Below are 18173 nucleotides of genomic sequence, written 5' to 3' on the forward strand. Positions count from 1 at the left end.
CTTCTGAAGGTCCCCTTTCAGCAGTTACCCAAACTCAATCTTTCTCTTTTTTTGGCTAGGGGCGGACTGAGTTTTGCTCTCATCACCCAGTCTGGAGTACAGCGGTGTGATCTGGACTCACTGCAACCTCTGCCTCCCAGGTTCAACAATTCTCCTGCCTCAGCCTCCTGAGTAGCTGAGATTATGGGCATCCGCCACCATGCCTGGCTAATTTTTGTAATTTTAGTATCTATGGGATTTCACCATATTGGCCAGGATGGTCTCAAACTCCTGACATCAGGTGATTCACCTGCTTTGGCCTCCCAAAGTGCTGGAATTACTTTCTACACTTGTTCCGGTTCCAATGTTTATTAAAAGCATTACTCACGCTTGGCCAATATGGTGAAACCCAGTCTCTACTTAAAAAAAATACAAAAGTTAGCTGGGCATGTTGGCATGCATCTGTAATCCCAGCTACTCAGGAGGCTGTGGCAGGAGAATCGCTTGATCCCAGGAGGCAGAGCTTGCAGTGAGCCAAGACTGCACCACTGTACTCTAGGCTGGGTGACAGAGCGAGACTCTGCCTCAATAAATAAATAAATAAAATAAAAATAAAAATGAAAAAAAAAAGCATTACTCACAGTAGAATTCAAGGTGGGAATCTCTGAGCCATCCCCATCTCTACCCTCACGCTTAACCAGTCCTCTTCTCACAAAACTTTTTTTTTTTTGAGACGGAGTCTCGCTTCATTGCCAAGCTGGAGTGCAGGGGCACAATCTCGGCTCACTGCTACCTCAGCCTCCCAGGTTCAAGCGATTCTCCTGTGTCAGCCTCCTGAGTAGCTGGGACTACGGGCGCATGACACCACACCTGGTTAATTTTTTGTATTTTTAGTAGAGACAGGGTTTCACCATGTTAGCCAGGATGATCTCAATCTTCTGACCTTGTGATTTGCCTGCTTCAGCCTCCCAAAGTGCTGGAATTACAGGCATGAGCCACTGAGCCTGGCCATCACAAAACTTTTTGGATACCACTCTGAAATGTCTGTGGTGTCTAGATCCCTCCACATCCACTCCCATTACGCAAATCAAGTTTTTATCTCTTGCCCAGAAAACAGAATTCCTTCAACACTACTATTCCTGTCTCTCATTTCTTCTTCTACAACTGATCTCCCACATTGACGTAAAAGCAAAGGAAACGTGGGAATTGGACTCCAATATAAAGCAGGTTTATTGAAGTTGGTAGCAATTGCTTTGTGAACCCTAGAATGAAGAAGAATGATCTAGGTCGATGGGTCTCAAATAGGTGGTCTTCAAACATTAGAATCACCTAAAGAACTTGTGAATACAAATGACTGGGCCTTATCCTCAGCTTCTGATTCAGTAGGTCTAGACAGGGCCTAAGAATCAATCCCTCCCTCCCTCCCTCTCTCCCTCCCTTCCATCCTTCCATCTTTCCCTTTCTTTTGAGATGGGGTCTCACGCTATTGCCCAGGCTGGAGTGCAGTGGCATGACTACAGCTCACTGCAGCCTTGACCTCCTGGCCCCAAGCAATCATCCTGCCTTAACCTCCTGAGCAGCTAGGGCTACAGGTGAGCACCACCACACCTGGCTAATTTTTGTGTATCTTTTTCAAGTTGGGGGTGTCACCATGTTGCCCAGACTGGTCTCAAACTCCTGGGCTCAAGGGATCCTCCCACCTTGGCCTCCCGAAGTGCTGAGATTAAAGACGTTTGCATATCTGAGTTCCAAGCAGTGTTGATGCTGCAAACTTGAGGGCCACACTTTGAGAACCACTGATGTACAAGAACAGTCAGGAAGGCCAGGCGTGGTGGCTCATGCCTATAATCTCAGCACTTTGGGAGGCCAAGGTGGGTGGGTCACCTGAGGTCAGGAGTTCAAAACTGGCCTGGACAAAATGGTGAAACCCCATCTCTACTAAAAATACAAAAATTAGCCAGGCGCAGTGGTGGGCACCTGTAATCCCAGCTACTTGGGAGGCTGAGGTAGGAGAATTGCTGGAACCCAGGAGGTGGAGGTTGCAGTGAGCTGAGATCATGCCACTGCACTCTAGCCTGGGTGACACAGTGAAACTTTGTCTCAAAAATAAATAAATAAATAAAAAGGAAAAAAAAAAGAATACAGAAAAAAAAATCAGGCTTTGAGCTATTATTTTCTAGTAAACGCTAAGAACACTTACTAATAAAAAGCATTTCTTGACCCTTTTAGCTTTTGGAGTATAGTTTTATAGTATTTTAATCCCTTTTCTGTTTCCCTGTAACATTCTCCAAGCTCCCCAAAACCTCAGAAGAACTCCATTTATTCAACAAATGTATATTGAGAGCTCATTTATACCACCATGAGCTACTTGATATAATAGCTACAAACAAAATGATATTTTGTGTATTGTTGAGGGGCACCTTCAGAGCATATAACTTTGGAGTTGAGTCTCGAAAGACCACCAGGGCAAAAGGCAGTGAGGTGTAAAAGTCAAAGGAGTATTCAAATTGCTGGGGGCAGTTCCTGTGGGTAGCACAGGATGTCTGGGGAAAGAGCCTCTCAGTGAAGTGATCTTTTGAGACAGTGTTTCAAAACTGCTGTTTTTTTTTAAAAGGTGAAGAAATCTCTGGCTCACGCCTGTAATCCCAATACCTGGGTGGACAAAGTGGGCAGATCACCTGAGGTCAGGAGTTTGAGACCAACCTGGGTAACATGGTGAAAACCTGTCTCCGCTAAAAATACAAAAGTTAGGCCAGGTGCAGTGGCTCATGTCTGTAATCCCAGCATTTTGGGAGGCCAAGGTGGATGGATTGCTTGAGTTTGGGAGTTCGAGACCCACCCAGACAACACAGTGAAACCCTATCTCTTGGCCAGGCGCGGTGGCTCACACCTGTAATCCCAGCACTTTGGGAGGCCCAGGCAGGCGGATCACCTGAGATCAGGAGTTCAAGACCAGCCTGACCAATATGGTGAAACCCCGTCTCTACTAAAAAAAAAAAAAATACAAAAATTAGCTGAGCACCATGGTGTGTGCCTGTAGCCCCAGCTATTTGGGAGGCTGAGGCAGGAGAATTGCTTGAACCCAGGAGGTGGAGGTTGCAGTGAGGTGAGATCACACCACTGCACTCCACCCTGGGTGACAGAGTGAGATTCTGCCTCAAAAAAAAAAAAAAAAGGAAACAAACCCCATCTCTTCTATAAATAGAAAAATTAGCCAGGTGCAATGGTGCACATCTGTAATCCTAGCTACTTGGATAGCTGAGGCAGGAGAATCACTTGAATCTGAGAGGCAGAGGTTGCAATGGGAAGAGATTGCACTACTGCATTCTAGCCTGGGCAACAGAGCAAGACTCTCAAAAAAAAAAAAAAAAGAAATCTCAAAAAATCATTAAGAAATAATGTGGTCACTTTTCAGGATTTTCTGAGAGCCGTGTCATGGGCCATTGGTCACTCTTATTTGGCTCAGAAGAAACCTCTGCTGACTTTAGGTGCACTTCCTATGAGTTAGCCCTGATCCACAAGAATCAGTACTGTTCAGCAAAAGATTGCTCTCTAAAAACACTAACAAAAATAAATATCTTCAAATATTTTACAGAGTTTGACTCTTTTTTTTTTTTTTGAGACAGAGTTTTTTTGCTCTTGTTGCCCAGGCTGGAGTGCAATGGTGCGATCTTGGCTGACTGCAACCTCCGCCTCCCAGGTTCAAGCAATTCTCCTGCCTCAGCCTCCGGAGTAACTGGGATTACAGGCACTCACCACCACGCCTGGCTAGTTTTGTATTTTTAGTAGAGATAGGGTTTTTCCATGTTGGTCAACCTCAGGTGATCCCAACCTCAGGTGATCCCAATCTCAGGTGATCCGCCCACCTTGGCCTCCCAAAGTGCTGGGATTACAGGTGTGAGCCACCGCACCTGGCCAAGTTCGACTCTTTTTTTTTTTTATCAACAAAGACCAGTGTGGGCAATATAGCAAGATCCTATCTCTGCAAAAAATTTAAGAAATTAGCTGAGTACGGTGGCTTGTGTCTGTAGTTCCAGCTGCTTGGGAGGCTGAGGCAAGAGGATCATTTAAGCCCAGAAGTTCGAGGCTACAGTGAGCTATGATCCCACTACTGCACAGTGAGACCCTGTCTCTAATAAATAAATAAATACCATAAAAATAAAATTAAAAAATTTAAGCCAGGCATGGTTACTCATGCCTGTAATTCCAGCATTTTGGGAGACCCAGGCAAGAGGATTGCTTGAGCCCAGGAGTTTGAGACCAGCCTGAATTCAAACAGGAGGAAACCTGGCCTCTATATAAAAAAAAAAATTAGCTGAGCATAGTAGGGGCACCTGTGGTCCCAGCTACTTGGAGTCTGAGGTGGGAGGACTGCTTGAGCCAGGAGGCCAAGGATGCTTCAGCCCAGAGTTCATGATTGTGCCACTGCACTCCAGCTTAGGTGACAGAGACACTGCCTCAAAAAACAAAAAACAAGGGGGGCGGGGGGGATCACGAGATCAGGAGTTCAAGACCATCCTGGCTAATATGGTGAAACCCCATCTCTACTAAAAATACAAAAAATTAGCTGGACGTGGTGGTACGTGCCTGTAGTTCTCGCTACTCAGGAGGCTGAGGCAGGAGAATCTTTGAACCTGGGAAGCGGAGGTTGCAGTGAGCCAAGATGAGCCACTGCATTCCAGCCTGGGCGACAGAATGAGACTCGGTCTCAAAACAAAAACAAACAAAACTCCTATACTGTAGCTCTCCAGCAGTGAGTTTGGTGCTAAATAAATGTTAATGACATCTATTAATTGAACAAATTATTTAAAGAGGCCTCCACTGGACCAGGTACTGCTTCAGGAGCTGGGATATAGTTCCTGTCTTCATAATTCTTGTAGTGGGAAACACACATGTATATATACCTGTGTGCTTGTGAGTGTGTGTGTGTATACATATATATATATATGTCTTCTTTTTTCTTTTTTGAAACAGGGTCTTTCTCTATGGCCCAAGCTGGAGTGCAGTGGCATGATCTTGGCTCACTGCAACCTCTGCCTCCAGGGCTCAGGTGGTCCTCCCACCCCAGCCTCCTGACTAGCTGGGAAGACAGGTGTGCACCACCATGGCTAGCTAACTTATTTTTTGTATTTTTAGTAGAAACAGGTCTTGCTATGTTGCCCAGGCTTGTCTCCAACTCCCAAGCTCAAGCAATCCTCCTGCCTCAGTCCTCCAAAGTGGAGTTGTAATTTTAGATAGGGTGTGAAAAGCTTCACTGAGAGAGACAGTTGAAAAAACATCTGAAAGAGATGGGGGTTCAAGCCATCTGACTACATGAGGAAAGAGCTTTCCAGGCGGAGGGACAAGCAAGTCCAAAGGCCCTGAGGCTGAAGGAGGTACTGAGGGGTAGAGCAGCTGGAGACGAGAGAAATAATGGGGAAGTGCGAGAGGGATCAGGTAGGGCCTTGTAGGTCATGGTAAACATTTTAGCTTTTACTCTTTTTTTTTTCTTTTTTGAGACACAGTCTCACTCTGTCGTCCAGGCTGGAGTGCAGTGCACAATCTTGGCTCACTGTAACGTCTGCCTCCCAGGTTCAAATGATTCTCATACCCCAGCCTCCGGATTAGCTGGGACCGCAGGAGTGTGCCACCATGTCCAGCTAATATTTATATTTTATTGTAGAGATGCAGTTTCATCATGTTGCCCAGGCTGATCTCAAGCCCCTAACAAGTGATCTCAGCCTTCCAAAGTGCTGGGATTACAGGTGTGAGCCTCCACACCTGGCCAGCCAATTGAATTTGTATGCATGATAGGATCCATCCAAATTCGAAATCCCAAAAATAGCAGAATAATTAGTACAAGTCTTTGAGGCTAATTAGGTGATTAGTATTAATTTTAATCAATGGTGATTAAGCCAAGACTTCATTCAATTGATCCAGAACATCAGTCAAGATTGTCAATTTTAAATGTTTTTGGAGACCAGTCGCAGCGGCTCACACCTGTAATCCCAGCACTTTGGGAGGCTGAGGTGGGTGGATCACAAGGTTAGGAGTTTGAGACCAGCCTGGCCACCATGGTGAAAATCCCATCTCTACTAAAAATACAAAAATTAGCTGGGCATGGTGGCAGGCGCCTGTAGTCCTAGCTACTTGGGAGGCTGAGGCAGGAGAATTGCTTGAACCTGGGAGGCAGAGGTTGCAGTGAGCTGAGATTGAGCCACTGCACTCTATCCTGGGCTACAGGAGTGAAACTCCGTCTCAAATAAATAAATAACATGTTCTTGGTTAGGCACAGCAGCATTCGCCTGTAGCCTCAGCTACTTGGGAGGCTGAAGCAAGACAATTGCTTAAGGCTAGGAGTTCAAGCCCAGCCGAAGTAACCTATCAAGACCCATCTCTTAAAAAAATATTTCTCTGCCAGGCACAGTGGTTCATGCCTGTAATCTCAGCACTTTGGGAGGCCACGATGGGTGGATAACTTGAGGTTAGGAGTTCGAGACCAGACTGGCCAACATGGGGAAACCCTGTCTCTGCTAAAAATGCAAAAATTGGCCAGGTGTGGTGCCACATGGCTGTAATCCCAACTACTCGGAAGGCTTAGGCAGGAGAATTGCATGAATCAGGGAGGCGGAGGTTGCAGTGAGCCAAGATGGCACCACTGCACTCCAGCCTGGGTGACAGAGCAAGACTCTGTTTCAAGAAAAATAAAAATAAAAAATATATATCATCTATCTATCTGTCTGTCTAGATCATAATTTGTGTCCTGTAGATTAAGGGAACGCGACTGGATTAGTGTGGAGGGGCATTTTATGGACCCAGGCAGGAGTTGGGAAGCATTTGTACTTTGGCTTTATGTCACAAGGACAGATGCCCCACAAAGGGCGAGATGTTTTTGTTCCTGGATCTTAGAGCAGTGCCTGGCATATAATAGGTGTAGGGTTGCTAGCAAATAAAAAGGCAGATACTCAATTAAATTTAATCTTCGGATAATCAACAAATACTTTTTTAGTATAAATATGTCCCATTCTGTATTTGGGACATACATATTACACTGCTGTTTATCTGAAATTGAAATTTAAGTGGATGTCCTCTACTTTATCTGGCAACCCTACTAAAGAGCTCAATAAATATTTGCTGACTTAATAGACTGAAGGTGTTGTTTCACCTGTAAAATGGGGCTAGTACCTGTCCCTGCCTCCATAAGGCTGATGGGCAGAGTAAATGGCACTCAGTGAGCCCTCAATTTATTTGATTGCTCGGGGACCATCCGGTGAGCAGAAAGCCCTTCTACTTTCAAATACACAAACGATAAAAAGACCTCTTCGAAGCCAGAAGTTCCCAAGCGAGGCCTATGTTGCCCGCACCTGCGAGCCCGGCCAGCCTCTTCCGGGTCAGGTGACAGCGCGCGGTCACGTGACCCGGCCCGAGTGCGGGCGGTGGAAGGCGGAAGTGGGAGAGGAGTTGGGCGCCGCTTCTGTGGCCACGGCAGGTAACTAGCACCGGCGCGGGGGACGCGGCTGGCGGGCTGGCGGCGCGGGGCGGGTCGGGGGCGGCGTGCGGCGCGGAGTGGGCCGGGGGCGGCGCGGCCCGGGCGCCGGGGGGCGGCGGCTTCCTGTGGGAGGGGCCTGGCGTGGCGGTTCCGGCCTCCGAGGAGGGGTGTCCCGGCTCCCGCCCGAGCGGGGTGGGTGCGCCACGGGCCGCGCGGGGGCCGCTCGGAAATGAGCGCCCAAGCAGCCAAGTGTGCAGCTGGAGCGAGTCCTCCCGGAAGGGGAGAGGAGCTTAGGTGCCCAGGCATGGGGAGGAGCGATGTTTATGGAGGGATCGGGACCAGGGGAAGGGCGACTTGGGACTGAGCTGGAAGGGGTGCCTGAGAATGGGTTATGGCGTGGAGCGACAGGGAGAACTCAGGAAGAAGATGCTCCCTTGACCCCCTCTGAGAGCCTCTCCCTTCCTTCCTTTTTGGAAATGATTGCTACCCGAGACTTTGATGACGGTCCCATTCAGTTTTTAAACTTCAGGAGGGATCACAGAATCTTGGTCGTCTTGCTTTCTTCGTACCCACTTACTCCTGCGTGGGTAGTTTCCACTTCTTGGAAACCTAGCCCTTCGGATCATTTTTCTTTGAGATTTAACTGATCGGGTCATCATCGAGGCTTTAAAAAACAACGACAACAAAAGAATTAAAAAAAGAAGTGTGGGCACTTTGCTCTGCCCATAAAATGGCTTTTAGCCTACGCTGTTGACCTAGCCCAGCGTTACCTCAGCAACATAGTGACTGCTGAAATCTGGGACAGAGGAGTGTCTACCTAGACTGCTTTATGACTTTCCTCTTTCTTCCGTTTAAATTATTCAGTTTCACTTAGCATGTGACTGCTTATCTTGACGAACTGTAACTAGGTAGGGTGACTGAGAGGTCTGTGTTATGGTCCTTAGAACTGTGACCTGGATCATGATTTTGAGATTACTTGTGTTAATGCTGTTCATGCTCCTGTTCCTCATGTTTACTAAAATTTACAGGAGCTAAAGGAGTTTCGTGAGTGCAGTGTAACTAGAACGAATGTTCAGACTGGACATTCACAGCAGCCAGCATCGTTTTGGGTTACAAGTAGGAAAAAGTACTTTGCTAATGTATTATGAGTTCAAGTTTTTGGAGTTATTTGACAAACATTTAAAAATTAGTTTTTGTGGCATCTCCTATGAGTGAGGTTGGGAAGGTATTATTCTCATTTCACAGGGAACAAACAGACTTAAGAGAGACGACTTAATTTTTTTTTTTTTTTGAGACGGAGTCTCACTCTGTCACCACGCTGGAGTGCAGTGGCATGATATCAGGCTCACTGCAACCTCCGCCCCCCGGGTTCAAGCGATTGTCCTGACGACTTGATTTTTTAAAACAATTTATTGTTCTTTCTTGTTTGCTGGTCTCTTTTCTTCCTGCTAGACTGCAGATCCTTCAAGGGCAGGTTTCATATTTTATTTGGCTACTAGCCTAGTGCCTTGCGTGTTGTGGGCACTTGATAAAAAATGTTTGGTGAATAAATGCATTTCTAAAGGTCACACCGGTGTAAGTGGTGACAAGGGGTTTGAACCCAAGTCTTCTACTCTTTATCTTGTCAGACAGATTTGTGATTATGTGTGTTATTGATCCATATGAAAACCGGCTCGAGAGAAAGGCTTGGTTTAGCTTCTTAGTCCCTTTGAATTCATAATTACTTTCCCATATACAAAGAGCGTATACGAACATCTCACTTAACCTTCCCTGTGAAATTGGGATGGTCAGTATTGTCCCTATACCACAGATGAAGAAACTGAGGCTTAATGGAGTCCTTACTGTAGATTGAAGAGCTAGTAAATGAGTAGGGACTCAAGCCTAGGCGGTTAGTCCCTAGAACAATTCTTTTTCATTTATTGACACAATAGAAAATTTTATTTTTATTTTATTTTATTTATTTTTTTAAGACAGAGTCTCACTCTGTTGCCAGGCGCCAGGCTGGAGTGCAGTGGCACAATCTCGGCTCACTGCAACCTCCACCTCCCGGGTTCAAGCAATTCTCCTGCCTCAGCCTCCCGAGTAGCTGGGACTACAGGCGCGCGCCGCCACGCCTAGCTAGTTTTTGTATTTTTAGTAGAGACGGGGGTTTCACCATGTTGACCAGGATGGTCTCGATCTCTTGACCTCATGATCCGCCCGCCTCGGCCTCCCAAAGTGCTGGGATTACAGGCTTGAGCCACCGCGCCTGGCCCTTATTTTTATTTTATTTTGAGACATGGTTTCACTCTATTTCCCAGGCTAGAGTGCAGTGGCACGATCACGGCTCACTGTAACCTTGACCTACCTGAGCTCGGATGATCATTCCACATCAGTCTTCCACATAGCTGGGACTACAGGTGGGGGTGCCACCTCACCTGGCTAATTTTTGTATTTTTTGTAGAGAGAGGGGTTTTGCCATGTTGCCCAGGCTGTTCTCAAACTCCTGGGCTCAAGCAATCTGCCCACCTCGGCCTCTCAAAGTGTTGTGATTACAGGTGTAAGCCACCATACCCAAACGAAAGTTTTATTTTTGCATAATTTTTCAAGTGTAAAAAGTGTGATGTTTTAAGAAAAAGTAGTATAGATCACACGGAAAATGTTGTGAATGTAGAATGTGAGTAAATGAAGTTTAGAAAACCCTGTACTCTACCATAACTGCCTCTTCCTGTGAAAACATTCTTTCATCCAGTGAATATAAGTACCTACTCTGTCTATGCCAGGCTTTGCTGTAGAGTCTAGTGTGGTAAACACTAGCCACATGGGGCTGTTGAGCACTGGAGCTATGCTGGGAGCATAAAATACATTCTGGATTTTAAAGACTTAGCTTGAAGAAAAAGTAAAATGTCTCATTGATACTTTTATTTTTTTATTTATTTTTAGAGGCAGGGTTTCACCATGTTGGTCAGGCTGGTCTCGAACTCCTGACGTCAGTGATCTGCCCGCCTTAGCCTCCCAAAGTGCTGGGATTACAGGCTTGAGCCACCGCGCCCGGCTAATACTTTTATGGTAAATGATCGTATAATGTATAAATATGTATGATAACATTTTAGATTTATTGGGTTAAATACAACATAATTATAAATAGTTGGTCGGGTGTGGTGGCTCACGCCTGTAATTCCAGCACTTTGGGAAGCCAAAGTGGATGGATTGCTTGAGTCCAGGAATTTGGGACTAGCCTCGGCAACATAGAGAAAGCCTGTCTCTACCAAAAAATACAACTATTAGCCAGGTGCAGGCCACTCAGGAGGCTGAGGGGGGAGGATCACCCAAGCCTGGGGAGTGGGGATGGAGGCTGCAGTGAGTTGTGATCATGCCACTGCCCTCCAACCTCGGTGACAGAGTGAGACCCTGTCTCAAAAAAGAAAAAGAAAAAATGTTTCACCTTTTTGTCTTTTTTTCCCACTTAGCCTTGACTTGAAACCCAGCACTTTTTTCTTTTTAAAATGTGTTTCCTAGAAAAATAAAAAATTATGTTATGTGGCTTGCACTTGTGGCTCCCATCTTATTTCTTTCTTTCTTTTTTTTTTTTCTTTTTTTGAGACGGAGTTTCGCTCTTGTTACCCAGGCTGGAGTGCAATGGCGTGATCTCGGCTCACTGCAACCTCCGCCTCCTGGGTTCAGGCAATTCTCCTGCCTCAGCCTCCTGAGTAGCTGGGATTACAGGCATGCACCACCATGCCCAGCTAATTTTTGTATTTTTAGTAGAAATGGGGTTTCACCATGTTGACGAGGATGGTCTCGATCTCTTGACCTCGTGATCCACCCACCTCGGCCTCCCAAAGTGCTGGGATTACAGGTGTGAGCCACTGCGCCCGGCCCCTCCCATCTTATTTCTATTGGACAAACCTGTTCTGAATACAGGGCATATGGCAGTATGAGAAAGGCAAGGATCCCCGCCCTTGTGGACCTTAAATTTTATTAGAGAAGGGCACATTGATAACTAAGTAGAGTATGTATTTTGTTGTAATAAAGCAGGGAAGAGAGATGTGGGGTTGCAGTTTAAATAGGATCCTGACCAGGTGCCATGGCTCATGCCTATAATCCCAGCAATTTTGGAGGCTGAGGTGGGTGGATCACTTGAGGTCAGGAATTCAAGACCAGCCTGACCAACATGGTGATACCCCATTTCTACTTAAAATACAAAAATTTAGCTGGGTGTGGTGGCACATGCCTGTAATTCCAGCTACTCAGGAGGCTGGGACACGAGAATCACTTGAATTCGGGAGGCGCAGGTTGCAGTGAACTGAGATTGTGCCACTACACTCTAGCCTGGGTGACAAAGTGAGACTCTGTCTTGCTTTTGCAGAGATGGGGGTTGAGGGGGGTCTCACTGTTGCTCAGGCTGGCCTTGAACACCTGGCCTCAAGCCATCCTCCTGCCTTGGCCTCCCAAAGTGCCGAGATTACAGGCATGAACCATTGCACCTGGATAAGTCTCTTAACTCTAAATACTATCCTCATGCTGACAGCTTCCATATGTGTATGTCTAGCCTCAGCCTGTCTCCAGACTTCTAGATCTAATTGCCACAATATCTTCAACTGGATTCCTATCAGGCATTTCATAATCAACATCACCAAAATTGAGTCCCACCCCTGCTCCTCATACAGCCTTCCCCATCTCAGTTAATGACAACTCCATTCCTCCAGCTGTTCAAGCCAAAGACCTTGGTGTCACCCATGACTCCTCTTCCTCTCACACGCCACATCCAACCCAGCTCATCCACAAAGCCTACTGGCTGTACTTCAGAGTACACCCCAGATGCATCTTTCCTCTGGATGATGGCAACAACCTCCTAACTTGTCTCCCTGCTTCCACTCTGGCTGGTCTTCACTTTCTCCACACTGGACCCAGAGCGAGTCTGTTAAAAGGCAGGATGGATCCTGTCCAGTCCACTGCTCAACTCAAACCCTCCAATTGTCCCAGCTTAACCTGAGTGAAAAATCAATACCCTACTATGGCCTGCAAGGCCTTCTGTGACCTGATCTCTCCTCCCACACCCACCACCACTCTGACCTCCTCTCTCCACTCCTGCTCACTCACTCCCCTCCAGGCACACTGGCCTCCTGGCTGGTCCCAAAACCTGCCAGAGGTCCTCCTTCTTCGGGGCTTTTGAACTCTGCCAGGACCCCTACACCCCCATTCAGCCACATGGCCCCTTCCTGTCCTTACCTCCTCAGATCTTTACTCAGCTGTCACCTTCAGAGAGAGACTTTTCTAGGGATCCTATTTTATTTTATTTTTGGAGTCTTGTTCCGTTGGCCAGGCTGGAGTGCAGTGGCATGATCTCGGCTCACTGCAACCTTTGGCTCTCAGGTTCAAGTGACTCTCCTGCCTCAGCGTCCCAAGTTGCTGGGGTTATAGGCATCTGCCACCATGTCCAACTACTTTTTGTATTTTTAGTGCAGACGGGGTTTCACCACGTTGGCCAGGCTGGTCTCAGACTCCCAACCTCAAGTGATCCACCTTCCTTGGCCTCCCAAAGTGCTGGAATAGTTTTTTTTTTTTTTTTTTTTTTTTTTAAATCTTTCTGACAACCACAAGCTAATGAGTTTCTTTTTTCTTAAGGCGGCTACTCTTCCAACTGTGCATCTTTATAGCACCCCTAAAATCAATTTAAGTGCCAATTTCTGGAATTAGTCTGGCTTCCTGGGTTGGCATCCAGTTTAGAGGCCTCCAGGATGGATGGGTAATGGGCTTTTTATGTTTAAAATATGTATTGTTTTTTCCAAACATGTATTGAATTCATGTTGGTTGTCAGGCATCCCACCATTTTAGACATTTAACCTTGTTGAGGTGAAGTGACCCTCCTGAGGTCGGGTAGCTAAGAAATGAAAGAGCTGGCCATTTGAATCTTGGTCTTCAGAGTCCAGATCTGGTCCTTCTACCACTTATCATTAGTGAGTGGCTGTATGAACATAAACTCCCACTGGAATCAAATCAGTGAGTTGCTTTTTTTATGTGTCACAGGTGGAAAAGGAGTTTACCAGGTAAAGAAAGGCAGATTTTTTTTAATTTAATTTAATTTTTTTTTTTTTTTTTTTTGTTGAGACGGAGTTTCGCTCTTGTTACCCAGGCTGGAGTGCAATGGCGCGATCTCGGCTCACCGCAACCTCCGCCTCCTGGGTTCAGGCAATTCTCCTGCCTCAGCCTCCTGAGTAGCTGGGATTACAGGCACGTGCCACCGTGCCCAGCTAATTTTTTGTGTTAGTAGAGACGGGGTTTCACCATGTTGACCAGGATGGTCTCGATCTCTTGACCTCGTGATCCACCCACCTCGGCCTCCCAAAGTGCTGGGATTACAGGCTTGAGCCACCGCGCCCGGCCAATTTAATTTTTTTTTAAAGACAGGGTTTCACCATATTGGTCAGGCTACTCTCGAATTTCTGACCTCAGGTGATCCGACCGCTTCAGCCTTCCAAAGTGTTGGGATTACAGGTGTGAGCCACTGCGCCCGGTAGGCAGATTTATTAAAGTATGAAAACATGTTGCAAGAAAGCAATGGGCAGCACAGCAGAGAAGGGGCTGTCTGCAAAGAGGCAGGGGGTGGAGGGAGGATTTATAGGATCGCGCTGGAGGGGGCTGTGTGTTGATCAATGTGTCTGAGAGTTGTTTGTGATTAGTTATTTCTCAGAACAGCTGTTCATGGTCCCCCTCCTCCCCCCTACCTCTTCCTCTTTGTTGCTTACTTATCTTATTAGGAGACATGGACTCTGAATTTGTTGTTGTTGTTTTGTTTTTGTATTTGAGAGTTTCACTCTGTCACCCAGGCTGGAGTACAGTGGCATGATCATGGCTCACTGCAGCCTCAGTCGTTTGAGCTCAAGTGATCCTCCCATCTTAGCCTTCCAAGTAGCTGAGACTATAGGTGTGTGCCACCATGCCTAGCTCATTTTTAAATTTTTTGTAGAGATCGCGTCCCACTGTGTGACTCAGACTGGTCTTGAACTCCAGGCTCAAGTGATCCTCCTGCCTCAGCCTCCCAAAGTGCTTGGGATTATAGGTGTGAGCCACAACATGAGCTAGGGCTCTGGAGATAAGAGCAAAAGAGAAGATATTTTTTCCTCAGATTCTAACCAAAAGCTTTTTTAGAAGGTTGCTGTTCTCTGTTTTTCACCCCACAATTTATAGCAAATATTCAGTGATTTAAATCAAGACTACTAATAATAGCTATTAGGAAAATACCAGCTGGGCGTGTTGGCTCATGCCTGTAATCCCAGCACTTTTGGAGGCTGAGGTGGGTGGATTACCTGAGGTCAGGAGTTCGAGACCAACCTGGCCAATATAGTGAAACCCTGTCTCTACTAAAAATACGAAAACTTAGCCGGGTGTGGTCACAGACGCCTGTAATCTCAGCTACTAGGGAGCCTGGGGCAGGAGCATCGCTTGAACCCAGGAAGCAGAGGTTGCAGTGAGCCGAGATTATGCCACTGCACTCCAGCCTAGGCAACAAGAGTGAAACTCTCAAAAAAAAAAAAAACAAAAAACAAAAAACAAAACCGAGTACAAAGACGTGGTGGTCCTGACCTAGGGCCCATCCTCTTCCTCAAGTCACCCATGCCTTTTGCTTCTTGATTTGTCTTAAGATCTGCTTTCCAGTCGGCCTCTTGTATTCTTAGCCTATAATTCCACGGGGCTTCCAATAGCATACCTCCGTGCTCCCTCCTGCTTTCTCTTTTTCCGTGCTTAGTCTTTGTAGGGATGTCATTTGGCAAAGTTGATTCTGTTTGATTGTTTTTCAGTATGGGCCTTTGGAGAATGGAAGGTAGTAACTCAATGCTGGACAGAGGAAGGAGGCCAAGAAAGAAGCATTAGTGTTGGAATTGCATGAGCCTGTGAAGAAAAGGAGAATGTTTTGGACAGAACCTTTCTTTGTGTATCTTTCAAGAAGAGGGTGCAAGGTTGATTTCTAGTTAGAAATAAGCTCTGCCTGTTTCTACAGCTAGTTAATTAGAAATAAAATCTTTGTGAACCCATGGATTATATTGAAAACTTCTTTTTTTTTAAAGAAATAAAATCGATACTGATGAGTAATTTTCTGCTTTTCCCTGGCTCCTTTTACACAGGTCGTTTCATCTCAAGATCCGTGTTTATTGGCTTCTTGACTCAACGCGGGGTCAAGAATTTTAGGAATTGAGATGATTGTAATCTCAGAGGCTAGAGTTTCAGTATCAGGTAGTAGTTTAGTTTGTAGTTGATATTTGAAGAGCTCTTACACTGTGTCCTTTGCTTTACCTGAACTCATGTAGTCAATACAATAATCTTTTTTTTTCTTTTCTTTTTTTTTTTTTAAGAACCGGTTTCACCATGTTGGTCAGGCTGGTCTTGAACTCCTGACCTCAGGTGATCCACCCGCCTTGGCCTCCAAAGTGCTTGGATTACAGGCATGAGCCACTACGCCTGGCCTACAATAATCTTATAAAGTAAATAGTATTACTGGGTTCATTTCACAGATGAGAAAACTGAGATTTAGAGCGGGCAGGTATGATTTTGTGAAACATATATTTAGCCTTCCTCCCATTTCCTGGCTTGTGTCTCCTAAAATCCTTGAAATCTCCCAAGTGATCAGTGTCTTTTTTTGTTTGTTTGAGATAGAATCTCGCTCTGTCACCCAGGCTGGAGAACAGTGGCGTAATCTTGGCTCACTGCAGCCTCTTCCTTCTGGATTTAAGGGATTCTCGTGCCTCAGCCTCTCGAGTAGCTGGGACTACAGGGACATGCCACCACACCCAGTTAATTTTTTTATTTTTAGTAGAGACAGGATTTCGCGGAGTTGAGGAGGCTGGTCTCAAACTCCTGAGCTCAGGTGATCCGTCTGCCTTGGCTTCCCAAAGTGTTGGGATTACAGGTGGTAGCCACTGCACCTGGCCAGTGTCTTTTTGTATTCTAACAATTGACCTTTGGTTGGGGACTCCTGGATAGTCTCAGGATGGGGGGCCGGTGGCCAGGGAAACCAGCCTTGTGCTTAGGAGGTTGGGACTTGTAGTCCTATACCCAGCCTCTGGGACGGGGAGAGGAACTGAAGGTTGACTTGATCTCCAGTGGCCAGTGACTTAATTGACCATGCCTACATAATGAATCTTCCATAAAAACCCCAAAGGACTGGGTTTGGGGAGCTTCTGGATGGCTGAACACATGGAGGTTCTTGGAGGATGGTGCCCCCAGAGAGGGCTTGGATACTCTGCACCTCTTCTCACATGCCTCGCCCTAGCGTCTCTTCATTTGTATCCTTCATAAAATCCTTTATAATAAATCACTAAATGCAAATAAAGTGTTTCCTTGAGTCCTGTGAGCCTCTCCAGCAAATTTATTAATCCTGAGAACTCACTGCAATCTCTGCCTCCTGGGTTCAAGCAATTCTCCTGCCTCAGCCTCCCGAGTAGCTGGGATTACAGGCGCCTGCCACTATGTCCGGTAAATTTTTGTATTTTTAGTAGAGATGAGGTTTCTCTGTGTTGGCCATGCTGGTCTCCAACTCCTGACCCCAAGTGATCCGCCCACCTCTCGGCCTCCCTAAGTGCTGGGAAAGTGTGAGTCATCCAACTTTGTTCTTTTTCAAATTTATAGCCAGTTGGTCAGAAGCACTGGTAAAACAACCTGGAGCTTGCGATTGACATCATAAGTCAGGGGCAGCCTTGTGGAACTAAACCTATGGGATCTGATGCTACTTTCAGGTCGATAGTGTAGAAATTGAAAGGGAGGACACCCAGCGGGTCTCTGCCAGCTGCAGAATTGATTGCCTGCTTCATGTATGGGGCTCCCACACATCTGGTGTCAGAACTATTCTGTGAGGCTGGGCGCGGTGGCTCGTGCCTGTAATCCCTGCACTTTGGAAGGCAGAGGATCGTTTGAGCCCAGAAGTTTGAGGCCAACCCAGGCAGCATGGTGAGATCCTGTCTCTAAATATTTAAACAACAACAACAACAAGAAAGGTAGTATTCTGTGTTGTGAGAGTAAAGCAGGAAGAAACTGAGTTTGTTTTTTCTTTTCCTCTCCATCCTCTCAGTGAGTAACTTGCTCAGGATCACTCAAAGGCAAATGAGTGGATCAGCTTATTTACCTCCAGAAGATTGATGGATCTGAAAGCTTGTTGCTGAGGTAGGGTAATAAAAGTGATCAGGTGCTTTAGATATTGCAGGAGCTGCCACTTGCTTAATCGGATGTTTGGTTGTTTTCTCCTGTCAAAAGTTCTTTAAAAATTATTACCATTTTTTAAGATAGAATCTTGCTGTGTCGCCCAGGCTGGAGTGCAGTGGCACAATCAATATCAGCTCATTGCAACCTCTGCCTTCCGGGTTCAAGCGATTCTCCTGCCTCAGTCTCCAGAGTAGCTGGGATTACAGGTGCCCCTCATCACCTGGCTAATTTTTGTATTTTTAGTAGAGACGGGGTTTCACCATGTTGGCCAGGCTGGTCTCAAACTCCTGATCTCAAGTGATCCACCCACCTTGGCCTTCCAAAGTGCTGGGACTACAGGTGTGAGCCACCGCACCCGGCCGACAGTAGCTTTGTAGTAAGTTTTGAAATTGGAAAGCACGAGTCGTCCAACATTGTTCTTTTTCAAGATTGTTTTGGTGATTCTGGGTTTCTTGCGTTTCCTTACTTTAGGGTCAGCTTGTCAATTGCTGAAAAACAATTCTCTTTTTCTCTTTGTTTGTTTTTACATTTGGCTTTGTGGCTGCGGCCT

The 18173-nt window shown here is 46.2% G+C and overlaps 1 protein-coding gene across 1 annotated transcript in view; it reads left to right on the top strand.

Annotated features, from left to right (window-relative positions):
- Positions 1 to 7365: 7365 nt before the first annotated feature.
- Positions 7366 to 18173, top strand: part of WWP2 (WW domain containing E3 ubiquitin protein ligase 2) — a 181896-nt gene continuing 171088 nt past the window's right edge. The window contains exon 1 of the mRNA XM_012437474.3: positions 7366 to 7447. The gene's annotated coding sequence lies outside the window, so the exon portion shown is untranslated. The remainder of the gene's footprint in view (positions 7448 to 18173) is intronic.

This window comes from Aotus nancymaae, unplaced genomic scaffold, assembly GCF_030222135.1.
Source record: "Aotus nancymaae isolate 86718 unplaced genomic scaffold, 86718_ANA_hifiasm-v0.15.2.pri h1tg000030l, whole genome shotgun sequence".
Classification (NCBI taxonomy): Eukaryota; Metazoa; Chordata; class Mammalia; order Primates; family Aotidae; genus Aotus; species Aotus nancymaae.